At 44.1% G+C, this 16,659-nt stretch overlaps 1 protein-coding gene across 1 annotated transcript in view; it reads right to left on the bottom strand.

The window, feature by feature from the left end:
• Positions 1-16,659, bottom strand: part of FGFRL1 (fibroblast growth factor receptor like 1) — a 168,901-nt gene that overhangs the window by 52,626 nt on the left and 99,616 nt on the right. The gene's annotated exons all lie outside the window — the stretch shown is intronic.

The raw sequence follows: 16,659 nt of genomic DNA, 5'->3' as shown, positions 1-16,659 counted from the left end.
GGGGACAATTAACGCCCGTGGGAGCTCTGCAGTCAAGCCAATGCTCAGCTCTTAACCCTGTTGTAGACAACCTCCTGGCAGAGTCTGCTTTCTTTGAACATGGCATTGGCACAGAATAGGCACAGTTTTGCTGAAATCACCATGTTAGCCACTCCACCTTACTRCAGAGCTGCTTGGGAGGGGAATGCTATTAGTATGAAGAGAAATTTTATCTGTCATGAGTGGCAGCGTGCTCCAGGTCAGAACAAATTCCTTGTCATTTACGCATGCGGCTCTGTGTGGTTTTAACCTTAGTGCAGTCACTGGTAAGTCAATAGTAACAGAAGGGGGTGGGGGGGATGATTTATTTTTCCTTCTTGCTYCTGCAGAGCAACTGCATATTTTCCTTGTCAACAGCTGTGGTTCATATACACTACAGAGATAGGCAGAAAGAAGAAAAAAAAACAATAAACAAGATGTAGGACTCTGAGGAATTGTTATTACATGCTGAGCATGCCAATATAATGCTATTCAYGGTCTCCTCTCTAGGTCAGTAGAGATTCCAGTGTCCTTTGTCCAAAACAGTTGCTCTTCCCCAGAAGTCTGTGGAAACCCTCATCTTTCAGCTATACTGCTAAAACCTGATGAAGGTTCTAATCAAGGAAGGGTTAACAAGTCCTACTKGTGCACCTAAGTGAAACTCCTCTGCTCTTCACACCAAATTACCACATGCCTGTCTACACTCTTTTTTTATATCCTTCTTCCATGCTTGTTTTATGCCAGCTTCCATGTGACTGCTTGTGTCTCTAATCTCTTGCCTGTCCCAGTCCTCTAATGCCTACGATATTCCTGCTGGGAGGATTGCAGATGTTGGAGTCCACAGTGTCAAATAATCACTACACTGACAGGTAGCGACAGTTCTATGYACTTTTCATCTTTTCCATACATGGCATTTTGCCTATGACTAGGACATTGGAAACTCCAGAAAGATGACTGTGACTATGCTCTCTTTTAGTATAAAGATTCACAACCAGATGAAATAGAGCTGCTTTGTCTAAAACCAGCTACCTCTTTGCTATAGAAAATAATAATGTGTAGCCCCAGCAGCAAATTAAATATGRAAATACAAACTGCTGTGAATGTGATGGCATAAGAATGCTCACTTTTCACTACCACAGCTCAGCTGATGAGTAGCAGTAGCCATTAAATGGTGATCACTCCATCACCGTTCATCAAAAGCCTGGGATTTTAGGTTGCTTTAATTTAGCTATAAATTCACTAACACCTTACTGGCATGAAAATACAAGTAAGTTCAGGCTCAGCCCTCTGCCTCAGCTTTCTTCGAACAGGGGAACATATATCGGCAGCTGTCTACAAACACAAAATGCAGCTGTTGACCYGAACCTTCCCCCATCATCTGAGCCAAACTTAAAATGTATTTACTGTACTTAAAATGTATTTAAAGTGGTAGGAAGTCCTCAACTTACTGTAAAACTATCTTTAAGGATTTGAGCACTTCCCAAGAAAGCCAATGTCCCAGTTTCATGACATTTCATATTTAAATGGGCTGATTCTGGAGACCTTAAGAGTTTTAAYTGGGCCACAAAAGTCACATCCAAATGGCCATTCAGTTCTCCTGGTGCCAAATCCACCTACTTCAATGCATACTTCAATGCCCACCTACATTCAACAAAGATTTGTTCAGCCTGGTTGAAGTTGCGAAGGGTAGAAGTCAAGACTGTATATTCAGAGCTCCAGTGAAATCCAAGAGAACCTATTTATCCATGCATATTGAGCTGAATTTGCCCTTCAAGGAGCTYAGCAGAAGCAAAGACCAGCAGGAAGAACAACACTTGGTTTCTCACTGTCTTGTTTTCACCAGAGAGAACACTTCCAGAGGAATAATAACACAGTATTGAGCTTCTCACAGCAATCACACTGCTCAGGTTTTTCAGTTTGCCATCTGCTGTCATGCATACAATACTGGCCCCGTAAATGGCTATCAGAGAAAATCATGTTACAAATACAGATGTGTCAGGAATAGATACAAATGTGCATGCTGTCCTGTAGAAAAMTAGTTATTCTCAAGTAGAAAAGGAAGCACACAGAGCACCCAAAACAACTCTAAGGTACATCTTCATAAATTAATAATCGAAAATAGTGATAGTCACAGGAGTCCTGCTGCCAGCCTGAAATCTGGTGCCAAGCTAAACACTGTGGAAAAGTGAGTAGCATTGCTTGTGTTTCCATAAAGCAAGTTGGAAGCACGCACTAACCACTGATTGACACCTGACTCCTTCAAGTAACCTCCAGGAGTTATACAAAACCGACATCACTCTGCACCCACTTGCCTTCCACTCCCGCTCCCCAGAGAAGCACATCGGATCCTCCTAGGTGGAAWGAAGTTTGATCCTGGCCACCCTACTGGGAAGAACAACAAACTGCARAAAATCTTGCTGTCCTGGGCTAGGCTCCATACTGTGCCTACGTGTCTGGAGCCAGCTRCTTTCCCGCCTGGCTTTCACAATGCCAACTTCTTCTTTGTTATGCAGCACGTCTCAAACAAGGAACCACGTATCTGTTTTCATTTGCAAAGCAAGATCACCCACGCACTGGCCATCCCTGTGCTTAGAAGGGAAMCTTTTGCTTTTGCTCAGTGGATTTTATGAGGGCAATCTTCTACCTTGTGCAACAAGCGTATGGCCTGATGCAAGGGGCATTCMAGTCAACAGAAGGGCTCCTCCTGACTTCTGCAGGCTTTGGCTCTTGCTCCCCTGGTGCGCAAAGACCTGTAGCCTTCACAATAAGACCCTCTGCCTGAAATAGAGATGAGCACATGACACAACTCTCACCCCAGCGCCGTCCTCATCCCCCACCTGCTTTTACAGGTCACGGCTTTGTAGCCACAGGAAGATGTTTACACCACGGTCCTATTGACAGAGGTCAGAGTTCAAGGAAGCCCAGTAAATCATGACTCTAAATAGAGTAGGGCCAGAGCCGTGTGGAAGAGYGAGGGGAGGTGGCTTCGCCATCAGGGCACCACCGTCTCTTTGAAGAGGATCAAATGGGAATGTTTACAGGCCCCTCTTGCTGAAAACATGTTCAGACACTGGTTGGCTAATCTGCTTTCTGAGAAGTTGTGCTGAATGGCAAGAAGCCCTATTCACTCATGGAGATCTCGAGCTAAGCTTCAGTTTACCCTGCAAAAATYCCAGCAGCACGGAAGGGAGCCAACACATTAGTCCTGCTTTTTCATATGCTTTGGATCAGACAGACTCGACTATCAGTTGTGTATTCCCAAAAGGTTGGTGAAATTAGACTCAGCTCCAGCACTCAGTGGGGTTCTGCTCAAAAGGAAGGGAAAAAAAAAGACCCAGTGAGCAAACAAGACAGGACATGGTTCTGCACTAAACCTGAGCAAATAGTCTAACAATCTTTCACAAATCTTCTTCATTTATCATTAATCTGAAGCGGACTTCTTTCTCCCTAGCAGAGTACATAAGATCCAGCTCCTTTATACTACAGCACTTTGGGGTTTCCTGCACTACTCAAAGGATCTCAAAGATATTTGCACTGCCTATCATTGCTGCAAAGGGCATTAGCACTTCACTCTGTCACTCACAGTTTTCCTCTACCTTGYTGAGGCTTCAGGGGTGTCTGATGATAGCATTTAATTAAAAGTGRGTACACACTGATCATGAGGCCTCACGGTTCATCTGATCATCTGTTTGTTGACTCAAACTCTAGGGACTGAAGGGGAAAGTCCAGGACAAAACTGGGGCAAGCAATAGTAAGAAGGGAAAGTTAATGTCCAGGTGTGGGATACAAACTCAGCAAAATCAAGTCCACTCTCAGATCCATGAAACAAGGGTGAGTGTTGTATTAGAAACGCTTGAYCCTTCTGTCTTTTGAAAACAGTTGCTGTTTGAAAGATGTCTGAGAAGCATTTGCAAGACTATATGATCCTGCATGCAGGGACAAGCTTCTAAAGGAAAGTGTGATCTGCTCCCTGTGTTCCTCCACTTAGCAAACATAATCCAGTGTGTCTTCAGACCAGTCTCTTTACTGATGCCTCATCTATACTGGAAACACTGTGCTTGCAGAGCTTTATTGCCAAACCCCTCCCTGCTTAAGCAGATGCAGCAAATAATTCTATGGACAACATTCTGCTACTGCTAGTAAAGTCAATTTACTCCAGCAGAGCAGCTGGTCCTGGGCTTCATTTTCTCTGAAAGAAAGTCCTGGTGGAAATTCACACACAGAAAGGAGCCCACAGGTAAAAGCAAGCATTCATTTGGCTTCCTGGCCATAGCCTTGGCTGATAGCACTTTTATCAAATGGCTGTTTCACTGAAGAACAGAATATTAACCACATGAGCAGACAGCCTCCTTTTTAAATAGCTTTCAGTGAAACCTCCAACTTGATTTCAGCCCTTCTAAGCCAAAARTATTGCTCCTGATCAAGCCAAGAAGTGCCTTTATAAATTGCAAAGGCATTTACTGCAACAGCCAGTGCTGGCCTAACTTTGTAGCTCCACAGCCATGCAGCTCCTCACCCACAGAAGTTGGCTGGATCTTCTCTTGAGGCAGGCACAGTAAAATCCGTGGGATCAGATTGGCCTTTCCTCTGTAACCTAGACACTTTGATTTTGTACTTGAAGGTCAAAAGAGATCACCAGAGCATCTATTCTGACTGCCTATGTATCACATAACATATTACCTGTATTTTCTATTAGAAGTCTAAAGTCTTTAGCTGCACAAAGCATTTCCAATTTTCAAACAACTGCATTAAGCAAAGCAGCGAGGGGCCAAACCCTGACTTATTCCAGATGCAGAAGAGGGTTAACTGCCTGAGGTAAACTCCAGTGATAGCAATGTCCCTGGCTGTGAACAAAAGCAAAAAATATTTTGGGACGTCCCTGCCAATCCCTCCTAAGGAAAAAATGACTAGCTCCTGGTCTGGCAATGAGTGTGGTTCTGGTCACATGAGAGAGACACTTATTATTTCTTCTCCATTCAATGCTCAGAGACTCTAGTCAGGTCCAGAGCCAGGCTGCATTGCACTTCCCWGAAAAGGCAGACACAAGAGGTGGGTGAAATGCAGAGGCCGGGAGCACAACTCACAAGGTGATGTGGATATGCAGTAGGYTAGGCACAACTAGCCTTGTGCCTAGTTTGTAGGCTTTGAGCCATGATTATTATTTTCCTTTTAGGTTACCAAACAGAAGTTGTCAACACTATAATTCATCTTTCCCAGGCCCTGTCTAGACACATGAGTGATAAGAGACACAACCCACGGTGTTGCTCTTAGTAGGGGAACATGCCCAGTTCCCACCTCCAGCTACCTGGAACAATATCCTTCAGTCTTATCTGCTCTGGAGAAAAGCATCGTGTTAGCAAACRTATTTGTTAGCAAAACATTCAACAGTATTTTGCCCTTGTGAACAATGATTATCGCATTTAAAAACACGTTAAATGATCTTGGATGTTTCACAGAAACCCAGGTTGATGACCTGTTAATATGCTTAACTCTGTCTTGGCTTTGCCTACACATAAAACTCAGGCTCTCTGCAAAGACRAAGTCAAAGGCAAGCATATATCCCTACATGCAAAATATTCTACTACCTTTACTTTAAAAAGCACTGGTTTTAATATCTGATCGCAGAATTCTCTACTGCTTTGCATTCTGCTTACTCGTAGGCAGGTATTTATGACTATCCTCAGGGAAAGACGCGCACACACAGGTCCGGATAAGCCAGTCTGGCGTACGGTCTTCCCCGCTCATAGGAGATGGAGTCCACCAGCGTTTCAGCTGCAGCTGTTCAGACAGCTTTCCTAACACTATCCCATGATGCAACGTCTCCTGCTCAGAAATTACTCAGAAATCCCCTCTTACAAAAACAGGACACAGGAAGAGCGTTTTTAGGACACCCAGGGCAGGCTGGCGTAACTGCAGCTCTGTCAAAATGTGTGTCCCTCTGTGGACATAGTAACACTCTTGCATGGTTAACTGATGCAACCTGCCATGTGCACCAGCTGCAATTTTCTCCATATTTTGCAAATCACATGTGGCTCTCATGGTCCTGGAAAACTGTCAGCTCAGTGCCTGGCGCAATTTAAGTGTCCTCAATCCAAATGGCATAAAAGGAAATAGCTATAGGAACTCTGAAAATAAAGGACAATGTTGGGTTGACAAGTTTGCTAAATATTTCTTCAGATCCTGGGGATACCTTCTGTAGACATCTACTTTCAGGCTAAACTTTGAAAGCCTAGGCTGCCATCACTTTCCAGAGGGTCTACCTTAAAGGCTATATTTATAAGATCTTGTCAAAAATGTTTCCTTCAAATCAGGCTGCTTAGTCCTCCCCAGAAAAGRATGTTGTTTTATACTTGTTTGCTTGACTTTTAGCTATTTCTGTACATGCACATACACACTGTTTAAAGGAGAGAGACGACCTGGCTATTTCCTGAACTCAAATGAAACCACCATAAAACTCTTGCAAAAATGTCACCTTTGTCAATAGGGCTTGGGGCTTATTTTTCAATGTGCCTAGTAAAAATTAACATAGCATTTTCCTGGCAGTGTGCAAATGACTGAGCCAGTGGTTGTTAAATACTTGAACCAAGAAATTCTTCATTGGCTGGCAATTACTGAAAAATTTTGGGCAGGATCTGCCTGATGGCTGAAGTGATTTGAGTGCTGCTTAGCATCTCTCATGAGAAAGGCTTAGGAAGAATTTTTGTCTTTAGAGGGAATGCAATGGGAGGAAAATCTGACAGTATGAGGAAAGAAACAAGTGAACAGAAAAGCTAAGTTAAAACTGCTAAAATATTCTTCAAGAGTCTTTAACTATCAAACATTAATGTGATCCTGCCTTCTTGGGGATGGATTAGATAATCTGTTTCTGTAAGTCTTTTCCAGCTCTTACATCTATGAGTCACCCCACTTCTGGGCAAAACATAAAATCAGTGCCCTAACAGTCATCATCATTAAAAATTTCATTGCATTTTTTACGAAAGCAGCAACGTTTGCTCTAGCCAAAATTCCGATTTGCGCAATTACTGTACATTCTGCTTACCTAAAAATCTCCCTTCGGTTTCAATCATAGAGGCATTACTCCCGTCTTCCAGGCAGACACTACAGTTTTCATTCTTCACTTTCTTAAAGACTATGCAGTCATACACAGTTATCTAAAGTGGATATACAAYGCTGTTCATACACACATAGCACTTGAGTCTTACTGGGGTAAATCATCACACAAAATGACAAGCAGGGGAGAAATAAGCATTATACGTGAAGCAAGCAATGGGAATCTAGCCACAAGGATAGAAAAACATCTCACATGCTTTCAGTCTTGACTTTTTTCTCACTGCAAGATGAAAACCTCCCTTGTAAGTGCAGGGCACAGTCTTCCCAGGACACGTCTCCCTAGAYTGGTCCCTCACGGACCTCAACTCCTCTGCCCCTGCTTTGAGRTGGTTCTTGTCAGAAAGGCCTGCAGCAATGTTACACTTGACATTCTCTGACATCCTCCACTGAGGTATTTCTGAATGTTTTTTAGCACATAATCAATTTTCTCACAGAAAATTCTGATTTCACCAAACTCCTGAAAATTTTCATACAGAAGATTTCAGGCCTGCTCTCAGAAAGAACATAGCTCTACACTTCATCACAAGCTGCAACACCAAGAGCAACCTCCTCCAAAGAGCAGCAAATCTGAATAAATGACTGCATATTATTTGGAAAGAAATAAAGGCAAAGGAAAGACGAGCTTCCAGCAGCACCACCACTGTTTTGGGGGCCATTTCCAGTATTCCCTGCATAGTACCCCCTCTTGCTAYCATCAAGAGCTCATGCAAGCCACTGCTGAGGCAAACTTGGAAGTGAGCTGTGAAGGAAAACAAGAAGATGCCACAGAGAGCCGTAAGAGATGCTGAGGGCCCTCAGCAGCAGCCCCGATCTTCCTTGCAGCTCTGGAAGGGAGTAGCCAGCCACCACAGCAACGTCCACAAGGAGAGTGAAGCACTTTGCTGCTCTCAGAGCGAGTGGATTGCACAATGCAAAATCCACCCACTTCTCCCACATACTGAACAGGGCTGTTTACTCAATTTTTTATTTCAATGGTATTTCCTCAGTGCTGTTGAGAATGAGTCATCCCAGGTGTAGTCCAGTGCTTTGCATGCTGTATAAAAAGACACCTCTTCTGTTTCAGGGAATTCCCAGCAGCACAATGTTGCAGTCTAGGCATGTATATCAGGAGAATACTGCTCTGTTTCCCCTGCTTTTTTTCACTTTTTCTTGGGTGTCACTATTGTACGTGCTACTTGCAGAATATTGTGCTTTGGCCTGACTGTGGCATGTCTATGTGCTGATGTCCCACTCRTAAGGCTTGCATGCAAAATCTTATTTGAGGAAATGAACTCAGTGATAGTACAGCAGTAAAACGGATACCAGTGATGGTAATTTCATAATTACATAGCACAGTGTCCAACATAGATTCTAAGCTCAAAGACTACTCTAAAAGGCAAATCCTTAGGGAAGAGAAGTCATACTTCATTATTGTAACAAAGCCCTAAATGCTGTCAAATTCTATGAGCAAACTGCTGCTGCCACATGGTCAAAGAGAAGATTTACGGCACCTCAAATGCATTGAGAGACTCTTAATAGATCCTTCTGGGTTATTCATTTAACACCTAAAATACGAAATCCCAGTGCATCTAAAATAAATTTGGACAAAGCACCAAAATACACACTAAAGGGGAAAAWGTCCACCACAGCCAGGATTTGGGCTACACAGTACTACCTTCTGGATTGTTAAAAGACTGAATCTTCCACATTTGGGTCAGGTACATGAGTGTGCTTTCACCACTGTCTCACGTYGTCCTCTTCCTACTAGAACATTACAGCATGCTTTAGCTCCTTTTATAGGCATGTCTGCCTGGCAAGTTTTGATATGCAATACCTACCATATGTGTTAGAGAAGTTCCCTGATGCACCAACAAATCTTAAATCTGGAAGCAGGAACTACCCCAATAGTCACCATTCTCTGCAATGCACATGAGCTGGCCACAGCAGAACACAAAAGCCAAGGGATATCCAATTCTTTACATTGTGTCCACCTCGAAATAGCAGGATGAAATTCAAAAAGAAAATATTTAGGTTCCATATCAGGAATTAAGGAAAAAAATTTCCTAGCAGAGAAATAATATCTATTAATAAGTTCTAGAGGGGAAGGACAGACTTCTGATTATGGCACTGGGACTCATGACACAAGAGCTCAGTTTCCAGTTCCTGCACAAATTTCCTTCATGACTTCAGGCAAGTTCCCCCAATTTATAAAACGTGACGAAGCCTCTCAGACACCATCTGTCTAAGGAGCTGACTTAGATTGTAAGATCTCAGGGGTGAGATTTATTTCTTACTATGTGCTAGAAAAATGCCCAACACAATCGGGCCTTGCCTTCCACTTCAGCCTCTGAGCACTCTCATATAAACAAGAATTTACATTTAAAAATCAAAACTCCAATGCCTTTAAAACTGCTTTGGACAAAGAATCAAAAAATTGGCTGAGGGGAACAAAATTCACCATGGCTGGGGTGCACGTTAGACAGCCAGGTAGTCCTTGCATCCAGCTACATCTTTTCTCTCCATGACTCCATACTCTGTCTGCCTAGTGAGTGTATAAAAGCATTTTAAAATATTAATGGCTTATAACTTTTCAGTCCAAAAGCTTTTTTCCTGCATGCAGTTTAGACAGCATTGCAGATGTCCACAAGCCTGAACTTTAAAAAAGAGAGAGGTGAACAGTGCTGTCAGAGAAGAAAAGAGCAGCTCTGGGATGGCCAAGATGGAGTTCACCACTGGGAATGGGCAGTTGGCTCCCAGGATCCAGTAGACAAATGTTGCTTCCTTGACATCGAGGCCAGCAGATGGGATGCAGCTCTTTGCCATGCTGTGCATCCTTTCTCCRTGTCTCTCATAGCTACTGCTGTATCTGAGAGTGTAAGGATTGACCTAGCATCCATCTAAATTTAGTTCAGGTAATTCCCATTCTGCTTCTCTGAATTCTTGCTGGGCTGCTATTCTTTTCCTGTTTCTGCCTTCAGCTGGCCTGAGATGTTGCTGGGGGGGGGGGTGTTCTGACACCATCTCCTGCTCTGTCCACTAGGATACGGCATCTTGGGTGACTCTGATGTAGCAACCACATTTTCTAGCCTTGCTCATGTGCCTTCCTCAACCCTTTGCCATGACCCATCCTTTTGCCCAGTGGCCACAAAGACAATTATCTGCTGACAATGCTGCTGACCACCGCACAACAGTTAAGAAAAGACTTGGAGAAGATAATGCCATAAGCTTTGTTCTCCAGCAGTGTAAATCTGGGATGCTGAAAAATATGCACAGGATTCTCTCCCACACAGAAAACAGAATCATTGCAAAACTAGAGACTCAAATTCAGTCTTGGCATATCATTCTCAAGCAAATGGACAATTCGGCCTAGACTGAAGCCCAAGGAACTGCAAGATAGCATTCTGCTTTTTAAGCAGTGCGCTGACTTTTGACCATCACAGAAACACATTGCAAAAAAAAAAGTCTGTAAAAGCCTCCAATTTATAAACTTTTATCGAATGCTTCCATGTCATATAAAACTGTAAGTGACAGAGCAGGGTAGGCAGAGAGGGAGGGAGGAGAATTAATCCATTAAGGAAGTCAAACGCTGTATGCACAGCTTACATAAGCACTAAATATTTACACCTCTTTAAAAACTCAAGTTACCTTTCTTTACAGTCCTATCAAATCACCTTCCTAATCATATGCACTTGCTATTGCTATTTTTCCCAAGGACAACACAGTACGTATAATATCAACCTGAAGAAAGGCAAAGAGTTCCTGATGTGACACAAATTGCTGAAGAACTGAGGGTCTGACCCAAAGAAAAGTTTGAGCCCTGGCTTTCCAATGGTACTGAAAACAAGAGTCTGAAGATCACCCCTATTTCTCTGATTCTATTTCTTCTGATTTCCCCACCTCATACTAACCTTCAGCATTACCAGAACCACATTTCACTTCAGTTCCTAAGCTGGGACAACTACAATGAGAAACTGAGCTCAGCTGCTTCTGCCTGAGCCTGAGATCTGGCACTTGAAATAAGGGGACTACTTTCTCAAATTCCATTAAGTGATTTTGCAAAGAAAACTGTTTTTGCAGAAGCTACACAAACTCTGGATCTTTCTGCAAGCTGGGAAGATCCACAGGAAYGGAAAAGCTTCTCTCCCATGGCTCCTGCATTGCTTTAAACAAGGAAGGATGAACAAGAGGTCAAAAGCAAGACAGAAACAGGAGCCTTTGGCCACTCTGYGAGCTGAGGTCTAGGAAGTCTCACCAGGAATTTGTTCTGCATTATACAAAACAACATGGTCTGCCTTTGCAGTATCCAAAGATCCCATACCACCTCCTCAACAGGGGCACAGAGAACCTACAGMTGGCAAAAATGGCTTTACAGGAGCTCACCCAGTGCCCTGACTGGGTAAATTGTTTAAGGGCCTCCTTCCACCCCTAAAGCTCATTGGAAAAATAGCCCAAAGTATTATAAGGAATTGTGTAATTCTAGATATTCAGAATTCCAATAACCAGAAACAGCTCTTTGAGTTCTCTCATATCCAGAACAGATAGAAGCAGAAATAATCTCCAGTGTCCCAATGCTTGCACATAGCAATTAAAAGAAAAAATACTATAAAATTAGTCTTATATAAGTGCAATTTCCATTAATGAAGTTCTGAGGACTCATTTGAAAATTGCTTAAGAACTGCAAAGTTTCATTGCTATAGCACTATTAAATAACAGTGTGAAATGGTTCCAGATGTAATGAGAATGGAAAGAAACCGGGAGCCTCACACTCCTTCACAATTATATCTTCACTGCATTCTTTTGCTCTAGCTAAAATTTCCCACCCTGTGTCACAGCAGCGGAGGTCTGCACTGCCTTACACACTGGAATTGCTAAGGTGAAGCTCAGGATAAATAACAGTGCTTTTGTTTCAAATGAGCTCCAATTCCCATGGTTTCTGCTGAGATTTTTCTCCCTCCTCGTGGATTCTATATTTTGCTGACTTTTCCTTATATTTAAGTGTGAGCCAGCAAAGAATTGGCAACAATTGTGGGACAATTGCCTCTTCCCATCTCTCTCTTAAAGGAAAAAAAAAGAGGAATTTAAAGAGACAGTCTGTATAACGCAGAGAAGCTTAAAGTGTAAGYTGCAAATTCTCAGAGAGCACAAAGCTGTAAAGTGGAAGACTCGGGGAACTGAAGATACTCAGCACACCTCAATATCTAGGTTCATCATCATGCCGCTTGAAGTGGGATTTAAGAGCAATTGACCCATATCGCAGAGCTCTTAGCGACTYACACAACCAGACACCACGTGCAGAAGTTCATGCTGTTCCTCTTAGTGTGTGTGCGGAAAGGGCTGGTAAATGAAAGGCAGTCAAGGTGCAGGAGCATCTGCTTGGCGACTTGGAGACCTAGAGGCAGCAGTGGAGTGAGACTGTTCTGCTAGACACCCCCACCAGAACTTGTGTCCTTGATGTCAAACCACATGGAGAAAACAGTGAGCGGTCCTGCAGTGAGTTGAACAAGGAACCCTGTTTTCCTCCTGCCATGCTATGCAAGGGGAGGAACAACCCCCTGCTTTTCCACTGGCTTTCCATGTAGTCCTAGGCTAGTTGCCTCAGAGACAAGCATCTAGTGAAAGACAGGTAAATTATTTTCAATAAACAGAAGGTGGTCTGAGCCACACAGCTCCTGCTGACCCCTCGGGGACTTCCAGGAATTTAGTTTTGCTGTGAGTGAACTCAAACAGCAAATAATTTTTCTTAGTTCAGGAAAGCTGATGTTCTGTCTTATGGCCTGTCCCAGAGCATGTGCAACTTGTTGAACTCAGCTAAACTCCCCAGGGCAACATATCTGGGATCTTTAACATTTCTAGTGCAGATCTGGGCACCACAAAATTGCATCTCTTCCTATTCAGGCCAAGYCCTCTTTGCACCTTCTCTGGGTACCTGGAGGTCCCAGCTGTAGCAGAAGAAGAGTAGTAGTCTCTGGATGGAGATCAMCCTGGTTAGGTATCCCTCCTGTCTCTGAATAGCTTTCAGGTGAGGCTTTATCCTCCCCACTGCACAAGGAAATTGGGACTGAGACAGTGGGGAGGAAGGAGACAGGGTCAGGACGAGCGGACCTGATCCTGTGAGCTCGACTGGCCAGATGCAAGGAGATGTAYGGGAGGCAGGGGAAAAGCTGATATAGGAACCCTAGACCATAGACTGTACCAACGTAACTTAAGCCCTCTTTAATCCTTCACACAACCTTCCCTGGGACACACTGCCTAGCTTATTCCCCCTTCCACCCYACTTTCTTCTATCTTTTCACGCAACCTAAGTGCCATCAGACCCAATGAAACCCCAAAGCGCCCCAAAAAACAGCTTCACCATTGCTCTGGCACATTTACACTAGCTGCACGCAGGAACGACATAAACCTTARACATAAACCTAAGCATACAGCCGTGCATGGTATGCTGGAAACTAACCCAGMGCAGAGAGCTGCTTTTATGGGCAGGATTTGTTTTTCCAAATGGGATTTATTCAAAAGAAAATTGAATGGTTATAAAGAGCTCACTCTAACAATAACACAGAAAATGAATCCAGTGCTCGCTGCCTGCTTTGCTGCAGTATGAGCCACATAGCACAACCCTACCTACAGCCTGCCCTGCAGAGCAACGCATTGCTCATGGGGAAAGGGCTGCCTGAAAGCAGCAATTCTGCAAATGACTGAAGTTAAGCWCGAATTTCACTGGGGGAAGGTGTTGCAGTGCCAGCATGAGGAAGCAAGGTAACAGCCTTGTTTCAGTGTCAACAGTGCAGCAAGGCACTGGGGAGCACACAAGACTTCCCTCTCCAGGAAATTGCCAGCACTCCCCATTCCCCATTTCACCAGGGCCTGGACCCCTTTGAGCCAAAGATTGCTTACATTCCCTTGATGCTCCTGTCAGCTATATAAAACTGCCTCAGTTTACTGCCTCAAATTTGCAAGGCAGTAGGTGCTAACTTAGGGGTACTACAGARGAATGTATCAATAAAAATTAGCCCATTGCAGATAGGACACCTACAGCCTTGCTGTTGAGCTGCTGTAAGAGAAGTGGTATCAGTCTGTGTTAGTGAATCTGCACAAGAGCTGCTCCCTGTCCAAAAGGTCATGCTCTTCCTGTGTACAGTATCCTCACACTGCAGCCACGCAAGCCTTGCCACGTTAGGCCTTTTACTACCTTTCAGGTAATTAAACTACAGTTGAAGAGCAGGAAAGTTCCATGGCAGAAGAGAAGGAGGCCAGGGAGGAGGAAAAGGGATTTCTTTTCTCTCCTCCTGGCCAGTTACCATCTGCCTTGTACCACTCATGTTCACTCACTCAGTTATCCCAACACAGAGTCTTATTCTGGATGTTTGGTYGCCCTCCACCAAGGAAGTGCCCGATTATATCTGCATTGACACCAAAAGTTACAGCAAAGCTTCTCCATCAAGTGTCCATAACCTGCCCCAACGAGCTCCTTCAGACAAGGCCTGGGCACTTGGAGCTYCTGAGCACCACCCTCTACAAAAACACTTGGCTTTCTGCTTTTTCCAGCAGAGTACAACAAACTGCTGTTTCCTTTGTCCTGTTTGTTTCCTTCAGTATGTGTCTCGACAGGCCACTATGCCCAATCACCTAATTGCAGTTTATCTGACTATCTGAACAACAGCAGAATAAAAATAATGAGCCGCTACTATTAATGTTCCTGATACAATTTACTTTGGATACTCCAGATCTACTTTACTGACTAATTGGAGAGGCTGTCAGATTTCTTTCATCTGAGATGCACACACATCAAAGATCCTCTCTCCCCAATTAGGCAACGAGCTTCACAGCAGCCCAGGACAGCGAGGAATGCACTGCTGCACAGATGTTTTAAAGCCACAAAGCAGTGGGGGCCAGGGGAACAGTTTTTACAGTTCTTACTGGAAACCTATTAAGGACATGGTGYTGAGAAAAAGCACAGTATGGCCTTCATATTTTAAACTTTGGAAATACCAACCCCAGATTCATAAGATTATTTATCCTGGAAGCTGGCTGCTAGGCACCAGCCAGGGGAGAGCTAATCAAGGAACTGACTGGCCTACGAATCCTGGTCTTCCCCCTGCCAGAGCCTGGCCGGACTTGCAGGACTGCTCCTCCATCAGCAGGCAGGCCACTACACCTCGAGAGCTGMGGAAACCTCAGACACGACCAGTTTTTAAGGGAGACTTGGGCCACATGCATCTGGGGTGCAAACAAGCAGGTTGSCTCTTCAAATGGTTTGCATCAACACGGGAGCCATGCAGCGGGCAAAAAGTCAGCAGCGAGACATGAGTTTTGCTTCTGGGACCTCAGCCTCCATGGCCTCTCCAGGACTTCCTACTGAAATCAGTGGAAACACAGGACCTACAAAGACCAGGCACAACCTGATCGCTAATACCCTAAGGCCTAGTTTGAGAGAGAACTGCACAGCGTGTGAAAACYGTGGCAGAAAGCAAAAATGCTCTCAATTTACTAGACCCCACTCTGCTTTATCCTACAGGAATTCAAATCATTATGGTTCCAAAGGTATATGACTGCCCCAACTAGATTTGTCCTGGAAAAATCAGTTGTGATGAGCTCCGCCTTGCCATCAAAAATATGCGTCCTTGCCTCCCTCCTGGGTTACTTGAAGATTAATTCACTCAAAATTGTATAGAGCCTTGCAGAGATAACAGACTTGTGTGAGGGCTAAGTTTTAGTATGGTACATTAAGCAACAGTGAAAATTAYATAGTGTGCATGAATTACACAACATAAGCAGTATTCTAGGACCTCTGTAGATAATTTGCATTTGAATGTTTCTTTTTCCTTTACATTGGTACATTTGCTGAGAAATTCAATGTTACCCAGCACTAAGGAAAACCTGCCAAAACACCACTAGTGTTTAAAAAAAAAGGAATTTCCCTTACTTAACCTTTTGAGGAACAAGAGGTTAACAGAAAAGGTAAATTGTAAATCCTTCCAATTTAGAAAGTGGGACCTTTCCAACAGCATTTCCAAGAAAATCTACTCCCCAAGTGTTCCCAGAATTAAACTGGAAAACCTGACACCTTTAACAATTTCCTGCCACTGTATAGCTGTCAGCATTGCATGGATTTTATCAAACTCAAACGTTAAGTTTTAAGGTTAGGCAACCTTTGCATGAGTAYGCTCTCGGGTTGTTTTTGTGCAGCATTTTTGCTTCTGCAACCCCAAGACAGCTAGCTGAAGAAAGAAAGGCAGCAATGTGTTTTTCGCAGCTTCCTCCTTCCCCGGCGTAGCACCGTGCAATAAGGATCCGAACGGCAGAGCCTTGAACCGCGCCCGCACGCTCAAGTCGAGGGGAGCCGCTCGCGCTTTCGTGCGTCCCTCGTGCGCTTTGCTGAGCCGGGGCGAGGAGCCACCTACAGAAGAAGCCAGTATCTCAGGTGGGGCTATTGCTCGCGATGCAGCTGAACCCAGGCGCCGTGACGCCTGGAGCCCGTCCAGGATGCAGGTAGGGAAGCAATCCCCAGCAGCACCCGGTAGCTACATGCTAAAACCCAGAATAAAATGCAGGGGC

Source organism: Rhea americana, unplaced genomic scaffold, assembly GCF_003343005.1.
Source record: "Rhea americana isolate MKP2758 unplaced genomic scaffold, rheAme1 scaffold_41, whole genome shotgun sequence".
NCBI classification, from domain to species: Eukaryota; Metazoa; Chordata; class Aves; order Rheiformes; family Rheidae; genus Rhea; species Rhea americana.
The sequence above is the reverse complement of the archived record's forward strand: the minus strand, read 5'-3'. Positions and strand labels throughout refer to the sequence as shown.